The sequence below is a fragment of the Macaca fascicularis genome, chromosome 1, assembly GCF_037993035.2.
Source record: "Macaca fascicularis isolate 582-1 chromosome 1, T2T-MFA8v1.1".
Classification (NCBI taxonomy): Eukaryota; Metazoa; Chordata; class Mammalia; order Primates; family Cercopithecidae; genus Macaca; species Macaca fascicularis.
The window spans coordinates 213646508-213669918 of NC_088375.1; the positions used below are offsets into that span (position 1 = coordinate 213646508).

The following is a 23411-nucleotide window of genomic DNA, read 5'->3' on the forward strand; positions in this document are numbered from 1 at the left end:
CAAGTTGGGTGGATCACTTGAGGTCAAGAATTCGAGACCAGCCTGGCCAACATGGTGAAACCCTGTCTCTACTAAAAATACAAAAAATAGCCGGGCGTGGTGGCAGGCGCCTGTGATTCCAGCCACTTGGGAGGCTGAGGCAGGAGAATTGCTTGAACCTGGGAGGCGGAGGTTGCAGTGAGCCGAGATCGTGCCACTGCACTCCAGCCTGGGTGACAGTAAGGGAGGAGACCACCCCTCATATTGTCTTATGCCCAATTTCTGCCTCCAAAGAAAGAAAAAGTAAGAACTAAAAGGCAGAAATGAAATCCACAAGCAGACAGGCCTGTGCCACACCCTGGGCCTGGTAGTTAAAGATCGACCCCTGACCTAATTGGTTCTGTTATCTATAGATTACAGACATTGTATAGAAATGCACTGTGAAAATCCCTGTCTTGTTTTGTTCCAATCTAATTACCGGTGCATGCAGCCACCAGTCACATACCCCCCGCTTGCTCAATCAATCACGACCCTCTCACATGCACCCCCTTAGAGTTGCGAGCCCTTAAAAGGGGCAGGAATTGCTCGCTTCGGGGAGGGGCTCGGCTCTTGAGACAGGAGTCTTGCCGACGCCCCCGGCTGAATAAACCCCTTCCTTCTTTAACTCGGTGTCTGAGGAGTTTTGTCTGCAGCTCATCCTGCTACAACAGAGTGAGACTCCGTTTCAAAAAAAAAAAAGGGGGCCTGAAGGAGTTAGTGAGTTCCCTTCTGCCATGTGAGGACAGTGTTCACCCCTTCCACCATGTGAGGATGCAGCAAGAAGGTGCCATCTTGGAAGCAGAGAGGGAACCTCATTAGACACCAAATTTGCTGGTGCCTTGATCTCGGACTTCCCAGCCTCCAGAACTGTAAGTAATAAATCTGTATTGTTAATAAATTACCCAGTCTAAGTTATTTTGTTATAGCAGCAGAAATGAACTAAGACAAAAATTGGTACCAAGAAGTGAGGTGCTGACAGCTGGGTGCAATGGCTCATGCCTGTAATCCCAGCACTTTGGGAGACCAAGGCAGGAGGATTGATTGAGCCCAGGAGTTCAAGAACAGCCTGGGCAGCATAATGAGACCTCATCTCTACCAAAAAAAAGTTTTTTAATTAGCCAGGTGTGCACCTGTGATCCCACCTACTTGGGAGGCTGAGGCCAGAGGATTGCTTGAGCCACATGTCACGCATGGCCATGTGAAGAGACCACCAAACAGGCTTTGTGTGAGCAACAAGGCTGTTTATTTCACCTGGGTGCAGGCAGGCTGGGTCCAAAAAGAGTCAGTGAAGGGAGATAGGGGTGGGGCCGTTTTATAGAATTTGTGAAGGTAATGGAAAATTTCAGTCAAAGAGGGTTGTTCTCTGGCGGGCAGGGGCAGGGGTCACAAGATGCTCAGTGAGGAGCTTCTGAGCCAGGAGAAGGAATGTCACAAAGTTAATCGCTCAGTTAAGTTGGGACAGGAACAAATCACAACGGTGGAATGTCATCAGTTAAGGCAGGAACTGGCCATTTTCACTTCTTTTATTATTCTTCACTTGCTTCAGGCCATCTGGATGTGTATGTGCAGGTCACAGGGGATATGATGGCTTGGCTTGGGCTCAGATGCCTGACACCAGGGAGGTAGAGGCTGCAGTGAGCCATAAGGGCACTATTGTACTCCAGCATGGGTGACAGAGCAAGATCTTGTCTCAAAAAATTTTTTTTATTTTAAAAAGAAGTGAGGTGCTCCTGTAACAATTACCTAAAAATGTGTAAGTAGCTTTGGAACTAGGCAATAGGCAGGGACTTGGAAGAGTCTGGAAGTGAATACTAGAAAAAACCTTTATTGCTGTGAACAGAACATTAAGAGTGATTCTGGTGAGGACTCAGAAGAGGACAGCTGTAGAGAAAGCCTCCATCTTCTTGGAGGTTTCCTAAGTGCTTGTGATTAAAATGTTGGTAGAAATATGGATGATAAAGGTCACAGACGGAAATGACAAACATGTTGTTGGAAACTGAAAGAAAGGCCATCCTTGTTATAAAGTGGTCTTTAAAGAGCATGGCTGAATTGTGTTCATGTCTTAGTTTTTTGTGGAAGCAGGAATTTACAAGCAATGAAATAGGATAATTGACAGAAGAAATCTCTATGCAAAGTATGAGAGTGCAGCATGGCTTCTCTTGATGCTTATAGTAAAACATGAGAAGACAACGTTTAATCAAAAGGGAAGCAGAAGTTAAAAATTTGGGAAATTCTCAGCCTGGCCATGTTATAAAAAAGCAGCTAGGGCCGGGCGTGGTGGCTCACGCCTGTATTCCCAGCACTTTGGGAGGCTGAGGCTGGTGGATCACAAGGTGAGGAGATCAAGACCATCCCGGCTAACGAGGTGAAACCCCATCTCTACTAAAAATACAAAAATTAGCCGGGCGTGGTGGTGGCTGCCTGTAGTCCCAGCTACTTGGGAGGCTGAGGCAGGAGAATGGCGTGATGGCGTGAACCCAGGAGGCGGAGCTTACACTGAGCTGAGATCGCGCCACTGCACTCCAGCCTGGGCGACAGAGCGAGACTCTGTCTCAAAAAAAAAAAAAAAGCAGCTGGGCACGGTGGCAAGCACCTGTAGTCCCAGCTACTCCGGAGTCTGAGCTGGGAGGATTACTTGAGCCTGGGAGGTTGCAGCTGCAGTGAGCTGAGATTGCACCACTGCACTCTATCCTGAATGACAGAGAAAGACCCTGTCTCAAAAAAAAGAAAAGAAAAATCATGGTTGGGAGGGAACACCAAGGGTGTGGCCAAGCAACCATTTGGTAAGGAGATTCATGCAAATAGAAGAGAGCCAGACGCTGTTCATCTGGAATGGAAGGATGACCCCAAAGGCATTTTGGAGACTGTTGGAGCTACTTATCCCAGCACAGGCCCAGAATGCTAAGGCCTTGGGAACAAAATGATTTCAGTGCTCCTCGGCCACCCCAGCTGTGTAGCTCAGGCTGCTCCTCCAGCAGGCACAGACAGTAGACCTTTGTGAAGTCTGCATGGTGCCATCTCCACTGGTCCAAAGAGTGCATGAGATGTGGGACATGCCTGTCTCCACCCACATTTTAAAGGATGGAGCCACCCGGAGCCTTGGCATCATGACCCAGGCAGAAGCTATCACAAGGGTGAGACCACCTCAGAGAGCCTCCAACAGGGAAATCCTTAGCAGAGATGTGGGAGTGGGGCTGTTCCCAAGACCCTAGAAAGGTAGAGCCATGGGCATGCAATTCCAGCTAGGGACAGCTGTAGGCACTGGACTCTAACCTATGACAGGTGTGGTATGGGCTGGGCCTAGCAAGCCATGGGAACAAGGTGGTCTGGAGGCTTGGGAGTCCAGTCCCCAACCCGGTGTGTCCAGATTGCAGAATATCGAGTCAAGGAAGAATATTCTGGAGCCTTAAGATTTAATGTTTGCCTTGTTGGGTTTTTTATTTGGTTGAGATCTCTTACTTCTTTCTTCTTTCCTACTCCTGTTTGGAATAAAAATGCCTGTCCTGGCCGGGCGCGGTGGCTCAAGCCTGTAATCCCAGCACTTTGGGAGGCCGAGACGGGCGGATCACGAGGTCAGGAGATCGAGACCATCCTGGCTAACACAATGAAACCCCGTCTCCACTAAAAATACAAAAAAATTAGCCGGGCGTGGTGGCGGCACCTGTAGTCCCAGCTACTCGGGAGGCTGAGGCAGGAGAATGGCGGGAACCCGGGAGGCAGAGCTTGCAGTGAGCTGAGATCGCGCCACTGCACTCCAGCCTGGGCGACAGAGCGAGACTCCGCCTCAAAAAAAAAAAAAAAAAAAAAAAAAAATGCCTGTCCTTGCCTGTGCCACCATTGTATTTAGAAAGCACATACCTTGTTTGATTTCACAGGCTCACTGCTGAAGAACAATTTGCCATTTGCCTCAGGATAGATCACACTTTTTTTTTTTTTTGAGACGGAGTCTCGTTCTGTCTACCAGGTTGGAGTGCAGTGGCGCAATCTCGGCTCGCTGCAACCTCCACCTCCCAGGTTCAAGCAATTTTCTGCCTCATCCTCCCAAATAGCTGACATTACAGGCACCCGCCACCACGCTGGGCTAATTTTTGTATTTTTAGTAGACAGAGAGTTTCACCATCTTGGCCAGGCTGATCTTGAACTCCTGACCTTGTGATCCACCCATCTCAGGCTCTCAAAGTGCTGGGATTATAGGCGTTAGCCACCGCGCCTGGCCATTTTTTTTTTTTTTTTTTTTTTTGAGACAGAGTCTTGCTCTGTTGCCCAGGCTGGAGTGCAGTGGCGTGATCTCAGCTCACTGCAACTTCCGTCTTCTGGGTTCAAGCGATTCTTTTGCCTCAGAGTAGCTGGGACTATAGGCATGCACCACCATGCCTGGCTAACTTTTGTATTTTTAGTAGAGATGGGGTTTTGTCATGTTGGCCAGGCTGGTCTCAAATGCCTGGCCTCAATTGATCCCCCCACCTCAGCCTTCCGAAGTGCTGGGATTATAGGGGTAAGCCACCGCACCTGGCCTTAATCACACTTTTGAGTCACTTATATCTGATTTAGATGAGATTCTGGACTGAAGACTTTTGAGTCGTTGCTAGAACAAGATCTTGGGAGCTACTGAGATGGAATTTTGCATGGAGAAGACCATGAATTTGGGGAGCCAGGGGAAAATCCTGTGGTCTGAATGTTGGTGTGCCCCCCAAATTTATATGTTGGAACCTAATACCCAATGGCATAGTATTAAGAGGTGGGGCCTTTAGCAGGTGACAAGGTCATAAGATGGGGTTAGTGCCATTATAAAAGAGGTCAGAAGGCTGGGTGCAGTAGCTCATGCCTGTAATCCTAGCATTTTGGAAGACCAAGGCAGGTAGGTTACTTGAGCCTAGGAGTTCAAAACCAGGCTGGGCAACATGGTGAAAACCTGTCTCTATAAAGAATACAAAAACTACCCAGGCATGGTTGTGCGTGCCTGTAGTCCCAGCTACTCGGGAGGCTGAGATGGGAGGATCACCTGAGCCCCGGGATGTTGAGGCTGTAGTGAGCCTTGATCTTGCCACTGCACTTTAGTCTGGGTGACAGAATGAGACCCTGACTCAAAAAAAAAAGAAAAAATTAATTAATTAAAAAATAAAAGAGGTCAGAAGGAGCTGGTTAGCACCCTTCTGCCATGTGAAGGCACAGAGAAGGCACCATCTACGATTAGTAGGCCCTCATCAGACACCAAATCTTCTGACGCCTCCAGAACTGTGAGAAATAAATTTCTGTTGTTTATAAATTACCCAGTCTGAGATATTTTGTTGCAACAGCAGGAATAGGATAAGACAGTTGCCCAACATTGTGAATATACTGGAAGCCACTGAACTGTACACTTTAAAATTATTGAAATGGTGAACGTTATGTGACTTTTACCTCAATTCAAAAAAGAAAAGAAGTATTGATACATGCTACAAAATGGGCAGATCTTGAAAACATTATGCAAACTGAAAGAAGCCAGCTACAAAGGATCACATATTGTATAATTCCATTTTTTTGAAATGTCCAGAATAGGCAAATCCACAGAGACAGAACGTCGATTGGTAGCTGCCTAGTGCTGGGGTGGGGGGTAAGGAGCAAGAGAAGAGGTTTGAAGGAAAAATGGGGAGTGACTGTTAACGGGTACACGCTTCTTTTTAGGGTGATAAAAATATTCTGAAATTGATAGTGCTGATCATTTCATAACGCTGGGTATGCTAAAAGCATAGAATTATATTCTTTAAATGGGTGAATTGTATGAGATGTGAATTCTATTTAAATATATTTGTTATAAAAAATTCTTGAGTGTGATAACAATGTTACCAGAAAGAGGTCCCAATCTAAACCCCAAGAGAGGGTTCTTGGACCTCACACAAGAAAGAATTCAGGGTGAGTTCATAAAGTGAAAGCAAGTTTATTAAGAAAGTAAAGGAATAAAAGAATGTCTATTCCATAGGCAGAGCAGCGGAATGGGCTGCTCAACTGATTATACTTATAGTTATTTCTTGATTATATGCTAAACGAGGGATAAATTATTCATGAGTTTTCCACGAAAGAGGCAGGCAATTCCCAGAAATGAGGATTCCTCCCCTTTGAGGACCATATAGAGTAACTTCCAGATGTTGCCATGGCATGTGTAAACTGTCATGGCACTGTTGCCGTGTCTTTTAGCATGCTAATGTATTATATTCACGTATAATGAGCAGCGAGGATGACCAGAGGTCGCTTTCATCGCCATCTTGGTTTTGGTGCGTTTTGGCTGGCTTCTTTACTGCATCCTGTTTTATCAACAGGGTCTTTGTGACTTATATCTTGTGCTGACCTGCTATGTCATTCTGTGACTAAGAATGCCTAACCTCCTTGGAATGTAGCCCAGTAGATCTCAGCTTTATTTATTTATTTATTTACTTATTTATTTAGAGACGGAGTCTTGCTCTGTCACCCAGGCAGTTTGATCCCAGGACAGGCTGGAGTGCAATGGCACGATCTCATCTCACTGCAACCTCCACCTCCCAGGTTCAAGCGATTCTCCTGCCTCAGCCTCCTGAGTAGCAGGGATTACAGGTGTGTACCACCATGCCTGGCTAATTTTTAGTAGAGACAGGGTTTCACCATGTTAGTCAGGCTGGTCTCGAACTCCTGACCTCATGATCCACCTGCCTCAGTCTCCCAAAGTGTTGAGATTACAGGCCTGAGCCACCGCACCCAGCCTGGTCTCAGCCTTATTTTACCTACCCCCTGTTCAAGATGGAATTGCTCTGGTTCAAATGCCTCTGACATATTTTCCCCTCCCTTTTATAAGGTTCCCCTAAATCCTAAGGGTTTAGAGGGACAAAGATCAATCTTCTGTGACTTCTTCAGGCTGGATAGGGGAGATGATATTCCTGCCTAACTATTAGGGTCTCTTGTATTTAGGGTAGAGAGGAGTTCAGTCAGAAATCATCTGTATGGTGAGGGCTACTCATAACTCTGAGTTCTGACAAAAGGTGATATCTGGAAGATTAATAAGTGTTCAATTTAAGAAATCATTGAGTAAGCTTATCCTGCATTCCTACACAAAGAGTACAATGGCAATGTATTCCACAACAGTAAAGCAAAATAAGTTAAATTATCCCAGGTAAAGTAAATTAAGAAGGTTTCCCATGAACCAGGCAACTGTTGGAACCAAGCTGACATAAGGTTGCTAGCTGATTCCAATATGTGCCCAGAAATAGAATACTGGTCTAGATTTTTACATTAGCCATCCCTCTTGTTTCTTCTTAGCTGTAGCCAGAGATCATTGGTTGGTTCACAGGAACAAGCAGGGTCAGTCTAAATTGTAGAAAAAAACTCAAAAACAACTGACGGGACTAGAACTTAATAACAAGTGTACCATAGTTCTTGAAACAATTTTTCTCTCTCCAGCCCTCATTTTTACTAAGGACAAATCATTGTAAGACTGATTTGTTTGCAAAATAAGCATTAGTCTTATTATACTTGGCCTGATTATTTGTATAAAGTGCAACAAGAATAATTATTTGCCATGTAGACTCCTTTTTAAATTGACTTTGATGGAACTTTGCTCCATAAGGAATCTTGGATAAGACTTTTTTTTTTTTAAAGTCAAGCCAAGCCATGGGTTATTACTGTCAAATACCTGTATGAGTTGGGTAAACTTCTCTCCTCTTGAGGTCCCAATATAACTTGGGGCTCCTGGGCCTGTCAGAAAGTGACATTCTTTACTTACCACAGGTCAGGAACCCTGTAGAGGGGCTGTGTAGACAAGGTATAAAGCCAGTTTTCCCAAGGGCCTGTTATTGGCTCTATATGTAAGTTTTGATTCCTTAAAGAAAAGCATGCCATTCCAGTCAAAGCCTTGGTAAAATTACCAGTTTCTCCAATTGTGTCCTGTCACAAATGAAGACAGATGCTTACTGCACTTATGCAAATAACTATATTGCCATAAGTTAAAAATACTCACAAAGGGTTTCCAAATTCTGGATAAATAAGGTAGAGAGAAACGAATATGCCCCAACTTTTGTTTACAGGAGTATACTTCACTCAATTATCAAAGACTGTAAATAGGCCAGGCGCGGTGGCTCATGCCTGTAATCCCAACACTTTGGGAAGCTGAGGTGGACAGATCGCATGAGGTCAGGAGTTTGAGATCAGCCTGGTCAACATGGCAAAACCCCGTCTCTACTAACAATATACAAAATTAGCTGGGTGTGGTGGTGTGCACCTGTAGTCCCAGCTACTCAGGAGTCTGATGCACAAGAATTGCTTGAACCCAGGAGGTGGAGGTCGTGGTGAGCTGAAATTGCGCCACTGTACTCCAGCCTGGGCAACAGAGCGAGATTCTGTCTCAAAAAAAAAAAAAAAAGAAAAATGTAAATAGCTTAAAAGTTATCTTGCCTCTGAAAAACAAAACAAAAGATCAGCAACATTTTAAGCAAAAAGTCATAAAAGGATTATTTCAGTCTTCTGTTATTAGTTCAGTCCATGCAATTAACACCTGTTCTGCTTGATATTCATAAACATTTCAGCTATGACAGTCCTGGAAGTTTTTCCTCTATTCTAATGTCACAATCTCCAAAGTTATCAGAAACCTGCCTTTAAGAGCATCCGTCAAGGCTGGGCGCGGGGGCTCACGTCTGTAATCCCAGCACTTTGGGAGGCCGAGATGGGCGGATCACGAGGTCAGGAGATCAAGACCATCCTGGCTAACACAGTGAAACCCCGTCTCTACTAAAAATACAAAAATTAGCCGGGCGCGGTGGCGGGCGCCTGTAGTCCCAGCTACTCGGGAGGCTGAGGCAGGAGAATGGCGTGAACCCGGGAGGCGGAGCTTGCAGTGAGTGGAGATCTCGCCACTGCACTCCAGCCTGGGCGACAGAGTGAGACTCTGTCTCAAAAAAAAAAAAAGAGCACCTGTCAAAGACCTATAGCTGATTATAAACCACCTTTCGAAGAGGATTAAAACAAGACAACAATTGTCTGTGGATGACAAAAAGTCTTAGGACAGCCATTGTTAAAGTCACATTTGACTAGGAATTGTGGTTACTTCTATGGCTTTCAATGATTTTACATAACAATTATAACTATTAATAACATAGGCGCTTCCCATAATTTTGGAACACATACCAATAACATATTTATACAAATATAACCCAAAGAAAGCCAAACACCATTTCATATTTGACAATGTTTCCTGTATGACTTTTTGTGCATGTGATTTTGGGTTATTTATTTTGTGCATCTGTGGCAATGAATGAGATCTCAGTGGTGGTGTGGATTTGACTGGTCTCTACAACTGTGTATGGCAAAAGAACTGGTAAAAGAAAATGACAACCAGATCCCAGCAAAGGGGTAGGGAGGGCCAAGAGAACTGAACATCTGGGCTGGCAGATAAATCAAAGCCTAGGAATTAAGAGGTAAGTGTGTAGTGTAGGGGACATACCCTCATCTCTTTGCTCCTTCCCTTTTCCTTCCTCTCCCAGGGACCCAGGTCCTTGGGACTATACTAAATCTGTCTCTGAAGCTGAAAAACAAAAGGCTGAGGAGATAGTTGGCTCTAAGTGACGAGTTTCAAGCCAGCTTTGTCAGAAATCCTAGATCACAGGAGAAGGGTGTGAAGAACGAATATGATTATTTCTTGTTCCATCTTCCATTAGAGGTGAGAATGACAAGGAACTCTCTTCTAACTCCTCTTGAGGGCATGAGGAGAGTTAGCAGGAGAAGGGCTGGGAGCCCTGAGGTCTCCTGTAGGACCCCATATCCCACAGGCAAGGACTAAGAATTAGGATTAAATATTTTAGTGGGATAGCTCTAAACCAGTATTAGCAAGCACAGTTAGGGTCAGAATTTCTGGAATCTGACTGGGACCCTGGCAGTGAAAGCTGGGACTGTTGAAAACCCAATTTCGGTGTTTGCTACTCAAGTTGAGAGTGCACGGCCAAGATAACCAGATCCCAGGACAGGCAGTTTGACAGCGAGAACAAAAGGAAGAGGCTGGGACCAAGGTGCCTAGATCCCTCGAGAGAGAAGGGTGGGTATTGGGAGGAAAAATGAGAACTGGGGGAACTCAGGAGTCTGGGTTCTGAAATAGCAGCAAGTCAGAATTCCAGGATCTCTGTCTACCCTCCTCTTCCTCTTCCCTCTATCAGGCAGAAGAGAGAGAAGGAGGGTACTGGAGAAGAAAGCACATGGATACATTCAGGAAGGGTGGGGGAAAGAGGAATTTAGCGCTGCATTGGCCCTGCTGGGGGCTGGGAAGGGTCAGGAGGCCGGGAAGGCGTGGTGGGGGTCGGTCCCAGGGTTGCACGACGCCATCCTTTGCGGTGGCCACGTACACAGTGTGTATGACCACAGCCCTCTTCTTCCTCCTCATCACTTTCCGTGGAGCTGTCGCCAAAAGCCCCGGGGTTTTTCATAAATACAACAGCATTTTGATGAGCGGCGGCGCATGCGCTCATTGTCCACAGTGTCACTTGTCCATTCCACGTTTTTCTCTGGTTTCCGTTTCCGAAGTTTGATGGTAAAGCTGCGGTTCTCGGGCTCGGTTGTCACGGTAACCGTTGTCTCAGTGACAGTCTCGCTCAGCCCAGCGCCTGCCTCGGCCATGGCTAAGGCTCAGGAGAGGGAGGAGAGGAGGAAGGGGGATGAGACACCCTTCTCTTTTTTTTTTTTTTTTTTTTTGAGATGGAGTCTCGCTCTGTCGCCCAGGCTGGAGTGCAGTGGCCGGATCTCAGCTCACTGCAAGCTCCGCCTCCCGGGTTCACGCCATTCTCCTGACTCAGCCTCCCGAGTAGCTGGGACTACAGGCGCCCGCCACCTCGCCCGGCTAGTTTTTTGTATTTTTTAGTGGAGACAGGGTTTCACCATGTTAGCCCATGTTGGGATGGTCTTGATCTCCTGACCTCGTGATCCGCCCGTCTCGGCCTCCCAAAGTGCTGGGATTACAGGCTTGAGCCACCGCGCCCGGCCTTCACACCCTTCTCTTTTTATGCCTCAGGTCTAGGAGAAGCAGTATTGGATTCAGTGGTAGTCAGGATCCTCCACCTTCTTTTTACCCCCTCTTCCTGGGCCTCCTCTTCTCCACCCCCTGGGGATAACCTGACCAACTCCCCTTCCGACTCTGCTTCTGGGTGATTTTTTTATACAAATAAGTCAAATATATCATTTTTGGACTTTAGGGGACCTAATATCTAAAACATTAATTAAGTCAGAAAAATATAAAATTTATAATTTGATTTTGGAAAGTTTGTCAAATATCAAAGGTTTAAAATACTTGCTATTATAAAATAGAATTCTAGGTCACCCTAAGTTATTCATTTAGCCAAAAATAACTCAAAAATTTTTAAATGGCATAAAACTTTACTTATTGATAGAGGGAAGACTTAGCTTTCCAAACAATCTATCTCTTGTCTTTCCTTTCTTTTTCCTGTGGTTTATTCAAAAGGCAAACAAAAATCTTCATTATCCTTTAATATTACATACAAATCTTGTTCATGGCCAAGCCTGGTGGCTCATACCTGTAATCCCAGCACTTTGGGAGGCCAAGGTGGGTAGATCATCAGAGGTCAGGAGTTTGAGACCAGCCTGACCAACATGGTGAAACCCCATCTCTACTAAAAATACAAAAAAAAAAAAAAAATAGCCGGGCGGAGTGGTGCGCACCTGTAGTCCCAGCTACTTGGGAGGCGGAGGCAAGAGAATCACTTGAACCAGGAGGTGAAGGTTGCAGTGAGTTGAGATCACACCACTGCACTCCAGCCTGGGCAACAGAGACTCTGGCTCAAAAAAAAAAAAAAAAAAGAAAAAGAAAAAATAGAAAACCCTGTTGTGCTTTTATTCCAATGTTCAATTTATGGAAAAACTTTAATTTCAGCCAATATGTTTACACACAGAATGTTATATGTAAAATGCTTGTTTCTTGGTACTGTAAGGAAAAATTAGCATTTAGACAAAAAAGTTTTTTTAGCAAGGTAATTTTACTTTTTGCAGAAAGGGTGTTTTTTGCAGATGGAACAATGACGAGAGCACACCTGAACAAAGGAGGGAAGCAATGTTTATTTTTTTTATTTTTTATTTTTTTGAGATGGAGTTTTGCTCTTCTTGCCCAGGCTGGAGTGCAATGGTGCGATCTCGGCTCACCGCAACCTCCGCCTCCCGGAGGTTGAACTTCAAGCGATTCTCTGCCTCAGCCTCCCTAGTAGCTGGGATTACAGGCATGTGCCATCACGCCCGGCTAATTTTTTTAGTAGAGATGGGGTTTCTCCATATTGGTCAGGCTGGTCTCGAACTCCCGACCTCAGGTGATCTGCCCACCCCGGCCTCCCAAAGTGCTGGGATTACAGGCATGAGCCACCGAGCCCGGCCAGCACTCTTTATTTTTTAAGCAGCTTGTTTTGCTACTGTGTTTTGTCTTCATTGACTGGAGCTAGACCTTACAATTTAAACTAAAACCTGACTGGCTAATAATTTAAAACTTTTAAAAATAGGTAAAGGCAATAGAGAACAAAGGAAAAGAGGAAGTTGTTTGCCAAAGGACTTAGAAAAGTAATAATATTTTTAAATAAGGAAGAGGCATAAGCTGCAAGTTGGAACATGCCTGTGGGCACGTTTAGCATAAATGGTTTGGTTAAAGTACAAGTACATCGAATGTATTTTTTAAAAAATATTTAACAGCTACATAGAATAGGGCTTAACAAAGAGTTATTAACACAAAGCAAGGAGGCTTGAAAGAAGTTAGTTTTTAAAAGAAATATTCTTTCTAACACTTATGATTTATTTTTTAACCAGAAGAGAAACTTTGAAGAGGAAACTTTTTACTTTCTACGCAGAATTTCTTTTACAAGATTAATTTTTCACAAATCTTATGCAACTTGCTCAAACCTTCAGCTTTATCCTATCTAACTTAAAACAATCCTTTAACCCTATAAACTAGGCCAAAAAGAAAGCACTCACATTCCTATGCCTTCTTATAATCTTTTACCAAAAACATATTTCACTTTTCTTTTTTTTTTTTTCAAACGGAGTCTCACTCTGTTGCCAAGGCTGGAGTGTAATGGCGCGATCTCGGTTCACTGCAACTTCTGCCTCCCGGGTTCAAGCAATTCTCCTGCCTCAGCCTCCCCAGTAGCTGGGACTAAGCAGCGCACCACCACACCCGACTAATTTTTGTATTTTTAGTAGAGACGTGGTTTTGCCATGTTGGCCAGGCTGGTCTCGAACTCCTGACCTCAGGTGATCCACTCGCCTCCGCCTCCCAAAGTGCTGGGATGACAGGCGTGAGGCACCAGGCCTGGCCTTACATTTCACTTTTCTTACACACCTTGCAAGTAGAAGTGTTTCTTCAGTAGTCTCAATTACATGTTACAATCATGTTAACTCTTAGCAACTTTTATTTTTGCTGAAAAATCTGGTAAGTGATTCTAATTATGTACCAGGAGTAGAACCTAAGACACCAGACAGAAACGCAGATGAGGTCTAACTCTTTCCAGATGCAGGTCATGACTAACTCCACCTGTCCCCAGATTTTAATGACTTAAAAGCAGGTCAGTGGAAAGATTTTCAAAAGTCAAAGAAGCAGTTTATGACGTTAAAGCATTTAGCAAACCTAATAGCTGGCCTGCCTAATTTAGACCAAATATCTAAATTTTGAAGACATTTTTATTTTACCAATAATCTTTAAAACTGTCTTTATTTCCCAAAGCTTATTAAAGTCACATGAACTGAAAAGCATTGCAGTTTTTATTTTTCTGACAAAATATTTAAGGGCTTATTGTTTTTAAACCAATTAATCAGAGCTCTTTCTTATATAAACATCACACACACAACACATAAAAATACACAGAAGATCCAGTAGTTGTAAGATTTTTCATTTGCCAGTTTTTAAGTTTCTTTTTAGAGCATGTAGTTTCTTCCTTTTTTAAAAAAATTATTTACATATTTTTGAGACAGGGTCTCACTCTGTCACTCAGGCTAGAGTACAGTGGTGCAATATCAGTTCACTGCAACCTCTGCCTCCCAGGTTCAAGTGATTGTCATGTCTCAGTTTCCCAAGTAGTTGGGATTACAGGCATGCACCACCACATCTAGCTAATTTTTGTATTTTTAGTAGAGACGGGGTTTCGTCATGTTGGCCAGGCTGGTCTCGAACTCCTGGTCTCATGTGATCAACCCACCTCGGCCTCCTAAAGTGCTGGGATTACAGGCGTGAGCCACCACACCTAGCTAATTTCTAGGACCTAATAAGCCCATACAGCTGGAAGGCAAAACAGATTCCCCCCAAATTAAGGGTCTCATTTTTACACCAGATCCTGGATCCCCAAAAAGGAGGGAATCAGCCCATCTCCCAACAGAGTCTTATCTCTCAGTGGCAGTGGGGACATATCCATACCTTCTAGGCGGCCAAGAGCATGCTTCTCTGATCCAAACATGTGAAGAGCTGAGAATCCTCCCTTAATTGCCATTAGCAATGCCCAAAAGTATATCCTCCACCTAGTTATTACACACCAAAGCTCTCTCATAATGTGAAGTAATTTCTGATACCACCCAAAGTAAGAAACGTCAGATAATACAATGCAAAACAGAACAGAGCCTTAGATTTCCAGAGGGATCAATATATTCAGTTCTAATTCCTGGGGTTTCAGGAGGAAAATAGAGGTTTTTCCCAAAACAGTATCTGTGGCATCTCCTCCGTTCTTCCCAAGGAGTCACAGTCTGTTAGAAATTATCTCAGGTCCTTTTGGCCGGGCGCGGAGGCTCACGCCTGTAATCTCAGCACTTTGGGAGGCCGAGGCAGGCGGATCACAAGGTCAGGAGTTTGAGACCAACCTGGCCAACATGATGAAACTCTGTCTCTATTAAAAAAAATACAAAAATTAGCTGGGCGTGGTGGCGGGCGCCTGTAATCCCAGCTACTGGGGAGGCTGAGGTGGGAGAATCTCTTGAACCTCAGGAGGCAGAGGTTGCAGTGAGCCAAGATTGCACCATTGCACTCCAGCCTGGGTGACAGAGCAAGACTCTGTCTTCAAAAAAAAAAGAAAAAGAAAGAAATTATCTTAGGTCCTCTCATGTGGACAGGCAAGAAGACAAAATGGAGAAAAACAATTCAGTCAACTAAGGAGAAAACAATTTTTTTCTTTAGAAAAATAAGATCCAAAAGAGAAAAAAAATATAAAGATCTTTTAAATATACTTATAACTTGAATATCTGCTTTTAACTAAGCTGATTTTAACCATAGCACTCTTTAAAAAAGAAATCTTTTTAAATCTCTTATTACCCGACTGTAGCCTGGCCAAATGGCCAATATTTCTGGCTTTCGAACTTTACTAAAGGTAACCTCATAGCACTTCAGGTGCTCAGAGAAAGGAAGATTCAAGAAGGGAAGTCGGAAGTTGTTCATGGAGGGAAAGAGACTCAATGAATGGCAAAGGCCACATGACAGAAATAACTCATTTCCTAGGCCAAAAATTAAACCTGGGCCACCATGGTGAAAAGACAAAGCCTTAGCTACTGAGCTACACCACTGGGCAGTGTCCATTGCTGTTCCCAGAAGGAGCCTAGAGCAGTCAATTTTGAGCTTGCAATGGCTTTTAACTGCTCAAGATAATTTTTTTTTTTTTTTTTTTTTGAGATGAAGTCTCACTCTGTCGCCCAGGCTGGAGCGCAGTGGCTCAATCTTGGCTCACTGCAACCTCTGCCTCTGGAGTTCAAGAGATTCTTCTGCCTCAGCCTCCCAAATAGCTGAGATTACAGGCACGTGCCAACATGCCCAGCTAATTTTTGTATTTTTAGTAGAGATGGGGTTTCGTCATGTTGGCCAGGCTAGTTGTGAACTCCTGACCTCAGGTGATAAGCCCACCTCGGGCTCCCAAAGTGCTGGGATTACAGGCATGAGCCACCACACCCAGCCTCAAGATAATTTTTAAGGCTAACTATGACATGAATCCCAAAACTCCTGTTCCCTGGATGGTGGAAACCAAGAGAAAGTACCGCCATGTGGTATAAGGTCAAGCTCCCAAAGACATCAAACAAGACCAGAGGGAAACCTTGATATTGTTTGACTCCATGTCCCTACCAAAATCTCATCTCAAATTGTAATCCCCTTGGCCGGGCGCGGTGGCTCAAGCCTGTAATCCCAGCACTTTGGGAGGCCGAGACGGGCGGATCACGAGGTCAGGAGATCGAGACCATCCTGGCTAACACGGTGAAACCCCGTCTCTACTAAAAAATACAAAAAACTAGCCCGGCAAGGTGGCGGGCGCCTGTAGTCCCAGCTACTCCGGAGGCTGAGGCAGGAGAATGGCGTAAACCTGGGAGGCAGCGCTTGCAGTGAGCTGAGATCCAGCCACTGCACTCCAGCCCGGGCAACAGAGCCAGACTCCGTCTCAAAAAAAAAAAAAAAAAAAAAAAAAAAATTGTAATCCCCACATGTGAAGGGAGGGACGTGTAATCCTCATGTGTTGAGGGAGGGAGGTGATTGGATCATGGGGGCTGTTTCCCCCATGCTTTTCTCGTGATAATGAGTGAGTTCTCACGAGATCTGATGGTTTTATTAGTATTTGGAAGTTTCTCCTTCGCTCTTCTCTCTCCTGCTGCCTTATGAAGAAGGTGCCTTGCTTTTCCTTTGCCTTCCATCCTGATTGTAAGTTTCCTGAGCCCTCCCCAGTCATGTGGAACTGTAAGTCAATTAAACCTCTTTCCCTTATAATTTATCCGGTCTCAGGTATTTCTTTATGGCAGTGTGAAAATGGACTAATACAAACCTCATCCAGTTTTTTTTTGTTTGCTTCAGGGACCTGCAGCAAAGTTTGTAACTGACCAGTTTGCCGGGCTGGTTTGAACAGCAGGCTTATGGGGTTCTAAGCCCATGTTCCATCTGAACAGCAGGCTTATGGGGTTCTAAGCCCATGTTCCATCATAAGGTACCCCTCTTTATGACAGAACGATATAGAAAGACAAATTCATAGCACAAAGTACACCTGATTCACTACGGTTTAAGACTAGCCTCACAAATCCTTTTTCTCATTAATCAAAACTCTGCAGAGGAGACAGTGATTTTTACGATTCCTACAACCAGTTTGCACAGAGAGAGCGCACAAGCCTGACCAGTAAGAAATTCTTACCCTTTTGCCTGCATGCCAGGTTTCTGGGTTCCCTTTCCCTGAGTGACCTTAGTGACCCTGCTTGCCGCACCATAGCCCTGGGGGCCAAGCTGCAACACCAAGGAAAATCATCTTTTTCCTTTCCATGGAACCACAGGCAAAAGCCTCTCAATTTTGTAAGATGCCGTTCAAGGGATTGCATGGGATAACCAAATTAACATTTTCCATCCAGCCAGAACAAAATACGTGAGACAAAACATACATATTAACTACTCTGCTTAGCACCCAGTATTGAACTGGTAAGGCTCAAACTTGCCCCTGTTTGGGTCATATTATCTTTATTCAAAGTGGGGTGGAATGACCTCTGACCAGCAGTTTCAACATTTGGTCTCTGGGCAAGATGGTCGCCCTGTATAACAGAAAAGATAGGAAAGGGAAAGGAGAGAATGAGAGAGAGAGAAAAGCATTGCCTGCGATGAGGTGGGGAAGGCCAGGAGCTCAGGCGGGTGGGAGAAAGACCCACCCATTGCAGCGACACTGACTCAAAAGTTCAGGCAGCTGCTTGTCAGTCATGAAGGGATCTTATCCAGCAGACCCATCAGCTCTCAAGTTGCCCTCTTTTGGGGGAGGAAAAAGCTCCTATGTCCCATGGTCCTGTACATGTCTAATCCTGTCACCCATAGCCATCAGCAAGCAGCGCAAGGCAGATTAATTCAAAGATAGGTTAACATCCCATAATGCCAAATCCTTCTTTTTTTTTTCCTTTTTGTGGAGAACGGGGTCTCAATATATTGTCCAGGCAGGTCTTGAACTCCTGGGCTCAAGCTGTCTCCCTGCCTGTCCCTCCCTAAGAGCTAGGATTACAGCATGAGCCACCGCGCCCAGCCCAAAACCAGTTTTTAACCAAGAGGGAGTTTACTGAGGGAAGACTCTAACCTAAATATTAGGAAGGACTCTTACCTTCCTAAGTTGGGCCTTGAACCCAAGTTCGGTCAAGCATCCTTGCCTTTTATTAAGAGGGGCCTTTAACCCTGTCTGTCTCAGGAAAAACTAACTCTCCTAAGTTGGGCCTCTAACTCAATTCCATCCTTTACCCGGGTAAAATGTACCCCACCACTTACCCAAAGTCGGGCAATCCGTGCTTCAGTCTCTTTCCTTTGAGTTGGGGGTCTCCTCAGTATACTCCCTTTGTGGTAGTGAAGAAGATGTTACCAGAAAGGCGTCCGGATCCAGACCCCAAAAGAGGATTGTTGGACCTCGTCCAAGAAAGAATTCAGGGCCAGGCACGGTGGCTCATGCTTATAATCCCAGCACTTTGGGAGGCCGAGGCAGGTGGATCACTTGAGGTCAGGAGTTTGAGACCAGCCTGGCCAACATATAGTGAGACCCCATCTCTACTAAAAAATACAAAAATGAGCTAGACGTGGTGGCACGCACCTGTAGTCCCAGCTACTTGGGAAGCTGAGGCAGGAGAATCACTTGAACCTGGGAGGTGGAGGTTGCGGTGAGCCGAGATCGCACCACTGAACTCCAGCCTGGGTGACAGAGTGAGACTCTGTCTCTCAAAAAAAAAATAAGTAAATAAATAATTTGGGACAAGTTCATAGAGTAAAGAGAAAGCAAGTTTATTAAGAAAGTAAAGGAATAAAGAATGGCTACTCCATAGACAGAGCAGTGGCATGGGCTAGTCAACTGATCATACTTATAGTAATTTCTTGATTATATGCTAAATGAGGGGTGGATGATTCATGAGTTTCTCACAAAAGGGGTGGGCAATTCTGGGAACTGAGGGTTCCTCCCCTTTTTAGATCATATAGAGTAATTTCCAGACATTGCCATGGCATTTGTAAACTGTCATGACGCTTGTGGGAGTGTCTTTTAGCATGCTAATACATTATAATTAGCTTATAATGAACAGTGAGGATGACCAGAGGTAATTTTCATGGCCATCTTAGTTTTGGTCAGCTTCTTTACTGCATCATGTTTTGTTTTTGAGACAAAGTCTTCGTCTTTCACCTAGGCTGGAGTGCAGTGGCACGATTTCAGCTCACTGCAACGGTTCAAGTGATTTTCCCACCTCAGCCTCCCAAGTAGCTACAGGCACTCGTCATCATGCCCAGCTAATTTTTGTATCTTTAGTAGAGATGGGGTTTCACCATGTTGCCCAGGCTGCTCTTGAACTCCTGACCTCAGGTGATCCACCCACCTTAGCCTCCCAAAGTGCTGGGATTACAGGCGTGAGCCACCATGCCCAGCCATTTTTTGTTTCTTTTTTTTTGTTTGGTTCTTTTTTTTTTTTTTTTTTTTTTGAGACAGAGTCTCACCTGTCACCCAGGCTGGTGTGCAGTGGGGCAATCTCAGCTCACTGCAACCTCCGCCTCCCGCATTCAAGTGATTCTCCTGCCTCAGGCACCTGAGTAGCTGGGATTACAGCTGTTCACCCTCACACCCGGCTAATTTTTGTATTTTTAGTAGAGATGGGGCTTCACCATGTTGGCCAGGATGGTCTAGAACTCCTGACCGCAAGTGATCCATCCACCTCAGCCTCCCAAAGTGCTGGGATTACAGCATGAGCCACCGCGCCCAGCCTACTGCATCCTGTTTTATCAGCAAGGTCTTTAATGATCTGTATCTTGTGCTGACTTCCAATTTCATCCTGTGACTAAGAATGCCTAACCTCCTGGGAATGCAGCCCAGTCAGTCTCAGCCTTCTTTTCCCTAGCCCCTATTCAAGACAGAGTTGCTCTGGTTCAAACGCTTCTGACAAGAGTACCCTGGTTACATAGGAAAAATGTCCTTATTCTGAAGAAATAAAAATTTTTTTTTTTTTTTTTTTTTGGAGACGGAGTCTCGCTCTGCCGCCCAGGCTGGAGTGCAGTGGCCGGATCTCAGCTCACTGCAAGCTCCGCCTCCCGGGTTTACGCCATTCTCCTGCCTCAGCCTCCCCAGTAGCTGGGACTACAGGCGCCCGCCACCTCGCCCGGCTAGTTTTTTGTATTTTTTAGTAGAGACGGGGTTTCACCATGTTAGCCAGGATGGTCTCGATCTCCCGACCTCGTGATCCGCCCGTCTCGGCCTCCCAAAGTGCTGGGATTACAGGCTTGAGCCACCGCGCCCGGCCAGAAATAAAAATTTAAGTGTGAAGTGTCATGATGTCTGAAACTTATTTTCAAGTGGTTCAACAAAATGCAAGAATATATTTCCATGGGCTGTGTTGTCCAATTCAGCACCACTAGCCACATGTTTTTTATGCTTAATTTAAAATTAATTAAAAATAAATACAATTTAAAATTCTGTTCCTGGCCGGGCGTGGTGTCTCATGCCTGTAATCCCAGCACTTTGGGAGGCCGAGGTGGGCGGATCATAAGGTCAGGAGATCGAGACCATCCTGGCTAACAGGGTGAAACCCTGTCTATACTAAAAAATATATATATATAAAATTAGCTGGGCGTGGTGGCAGGCACCTGTAGTCCCAGCTACTTGGGAGGCTGAGGCAGGAGAATGGCATGAACCTGGGAGGCGGAGCTTGTAGTGAGCCGAGATCGCGCCACTGCACTCCAGCCTGGGCAACAGAGCGAGACTCCATCTCAAAAAAGAAAAAAAAAATTCTCTTCCTCAGTTACAGTGGCCACATTTTAAGTGTACAACAGCTACATGTGGCCAGTGGCTACAGTATTGGACAGTGAAGGTACAAAACATTTTTATCATCACCGAAATTTACATTGGCCAGTGCTGATATATATATACATACAGAGAAAGCAAATGTCGTGAAATGTTAGCAAATGGTAGTGTTATGGTAGATAGTAGTAGGTATAGTAGGACAGCAAATGTAGTGTTATGGTAGGTAGTGGTAGGTATAGTCAGACATGAACAGAGCAGGGGAGGGCTTCCCTCACCTCCACCCCCCCCACACACACCAGGAATGTCGGGTGACCATCAGGTGATGGGCAGGCAGTTGTTAACTGTCTCTCTAAAACAATAATTGGCAGCATCCAGCACCAGGGAAAGGCAGTCTTCCAATAAACAGGAACAGCTGAAGCTGGTGATCACCAGCTCCCCGATAAGATCTCAGGAGTTGGACAGGTGGGCTCACACATGCCTACTAAGAGGCAAAATGGCGGAGTTTAACTGATATATGACCTGCTAGGCACATTCACCTAGTAAGGGAAGAACACCTCAAAGGCGCATGCGTACAACGCCAGTAAACACACTGCGCATGTTCCTTCCCAAGCGCTGGCATGTCACTGAGCATGCGGACAGCCCACCCCAAGGGAAGAATCAGAGCACTTGACTCAAGTTGCCCACTTGGCCCTCTTCCAAGTGTACTTTACTTCCTTTCCATCCTACTCTGAAGCTTTTTAATAAGTTTTCACGGCCGGGCGGGGTGGCTCAAGCCTGTATTCGCAGCACTTTGGGAGACCGAGACAGGCGGATCATGAGGTCAGGAGATCGAGACCATCCTGGCTAACACGGTGAAACCCCGTCTCTACTAAAAATACAAAAAACTAGCCGGGCGAGGTGGCGAGCGCCTGTAGTCCCAGCTACTCGGGAGGCTGAGGCAGGAGAATGGCGTAAACCCAGGAGGCGGAGCTTGCAGTGAGCTGAGATCCGGCCACTGCAGTCCAGCCTGGGAGACAGAGCGAGACTCCATCTCAAAAAAAAAAAAATAAGTTTTCACTTCTGCTCTGAAACTTGCCTCAGTCTTTCCTTCTGCCTTATGCCCCTCAGTCAATTTTTTCTTCTGAGGAGGCAAGAATTGAAGTTGCTGCAAATCCATATTAATTCACAGCCAGAAACAGCAGATCTTGGTGAGGCATTGCACTTTTCTTTCAATGGATGGATGGTAAGAGCCTGGCACAGAATTCCTAATGTGTGTTTCAAGGGCCCAAGCACCATGTAAATCTAAGTTCTTTGGAAACTTCGAGATGCTGGTTCTGACAGTTTGTTCTGCTTGTTCAACTATTGTTCCTAGGGTCCTCTCACTAAAGCAAGGTATGTGCTTATCAGATTATGTTATTTGCATCTCTGTTTCTTAGAAAGGTATTACAGAATGGTCATTTTGCAGCTAAACAGACTCAAGCTTAAATTTTTGCTCTATCACTTCATTAACTGTGTGCCCTTGGTCATGTTACTTAACCTCTCTGAGCCACAGATTTCTCACTTGTAAAATGAGGCTGAAAATAGGTGACTGCCTCTTAGGTTATGGAAGGCACTTAGCTCTGGAAAGTGTTTATGACAGGCAGCTAAAATTGTTCTAGGGTAGGAGAGACGGATTGGGTGAGACTGCTTCTTACCATGAGGAATTTCCCTTTTAAATGGAGGTCAGCCATCTGCTGGGTACCAGGATAGCTATGCTGCTAATTGAGGGCTTAATTTGTCAGCCACAAAAAAAGAACAAGTGTCATGATGATTTAATACAGCTAAGTGTACTCCTATGCTGGCGTTAAAATGCCCTTAATATCTAGAAAGGATGGAGATAGGTCTCTGGGAGTTGTGGTTACTTAATGCCCTTACGTGGCATTTCTATATCACTCACTGTGTCTTTTCTTTTTAAAACTGCAGATTTGTGAAACTCCTAGTTTGGGGGAACCACCGACTCTAGAGACACTTGAGGACTAAGTAGGCAGAGAGAGCCAAGCCCAGAATTCAATGAATTGAAATCACCTGGGGGTTTAGCATGTTTATAACCAGTCAGTGCAGGCGTAGATATTTGCCTGTGGAAGCAAGTTCCTGAAAAGGAATTTGCATTCTCCTTTGCTCACTTGCTGGAGCAAATGTTTCTCTGGGCTGGCGTTTTCTTCCTTGCTTGCCTGCTCATTGCAACCCAGACTTGTGACAGACAAGGGTCGGGTGGTGAGGTGAAGCTCTAGATAGCAAGAGAGAGGCAGAGTGGGGGTAGGGAGGAGTGGGCTGGGCTGGACGCCCAGGGGCGCCTTGTTGCCCTACTTCAAAGGGAGATTATGTGATGGCTCGGAATTGTAACCTGCTGCTTTCTTGTTTTGTGAAGAGGGAAAGTCAATTCACCTCTCTGAGCCTCCATTTTCCCATCTGTTAAAATAATAAACTCTTCCGAGTGTCGGATAGTTTCTGCCGTATGTTCAAGTTTAAAGTTTAGTTCAATTGTCTGCCCTATGCTCAATTTCCTCAATTATAAAATGGGCATAAAAGTCATATCTACCAGCCGGGCACGGTGGCTTATGCCTGTAATCCCAGCACTTTGGGAGGCTGAGGCGGGCAGATCACGAGGTCAGGAATTCGAGACCAGCCTGGCCAACATGGTGAAACCCCGTCTCTACA

At 45.2% G+C, this 23411-nt stretch overlaps 1 long non-coding RNA gene and 1 pseudogene across 2 annotated transcripts in view; one reads left to right on the plus strand and one right to left on the minus strand.

Annotated features, from left to right (window-relative positions):
- The first annotated feature begins 472 nt into the window (after window positions 1-472).
- The window catches only part of LOC123570205 (uncharacterized), a 55765-nt gene continuing 32826 nt past the window's right edge, over window positions 473-23411 (plus strand). The window contains exon 1 of one of the 2 annotated variants that reach the window (XR_010583782.1): window positions 473-887. This is a non-coding gene — a long non-coding RNA (uncharacterized lncRNA). The remainder of the gene's footprint in view (window positions 888-23411) is intronic. The other variant, XR_012424913.1, reaches the window with a different exon arrangement.
- On the minus strand, window positions 10010-10981 carry LOC135968816 (E3 ubiquitin-protein ligase PPP1R11 pseudogene; annotated as a pseudogene).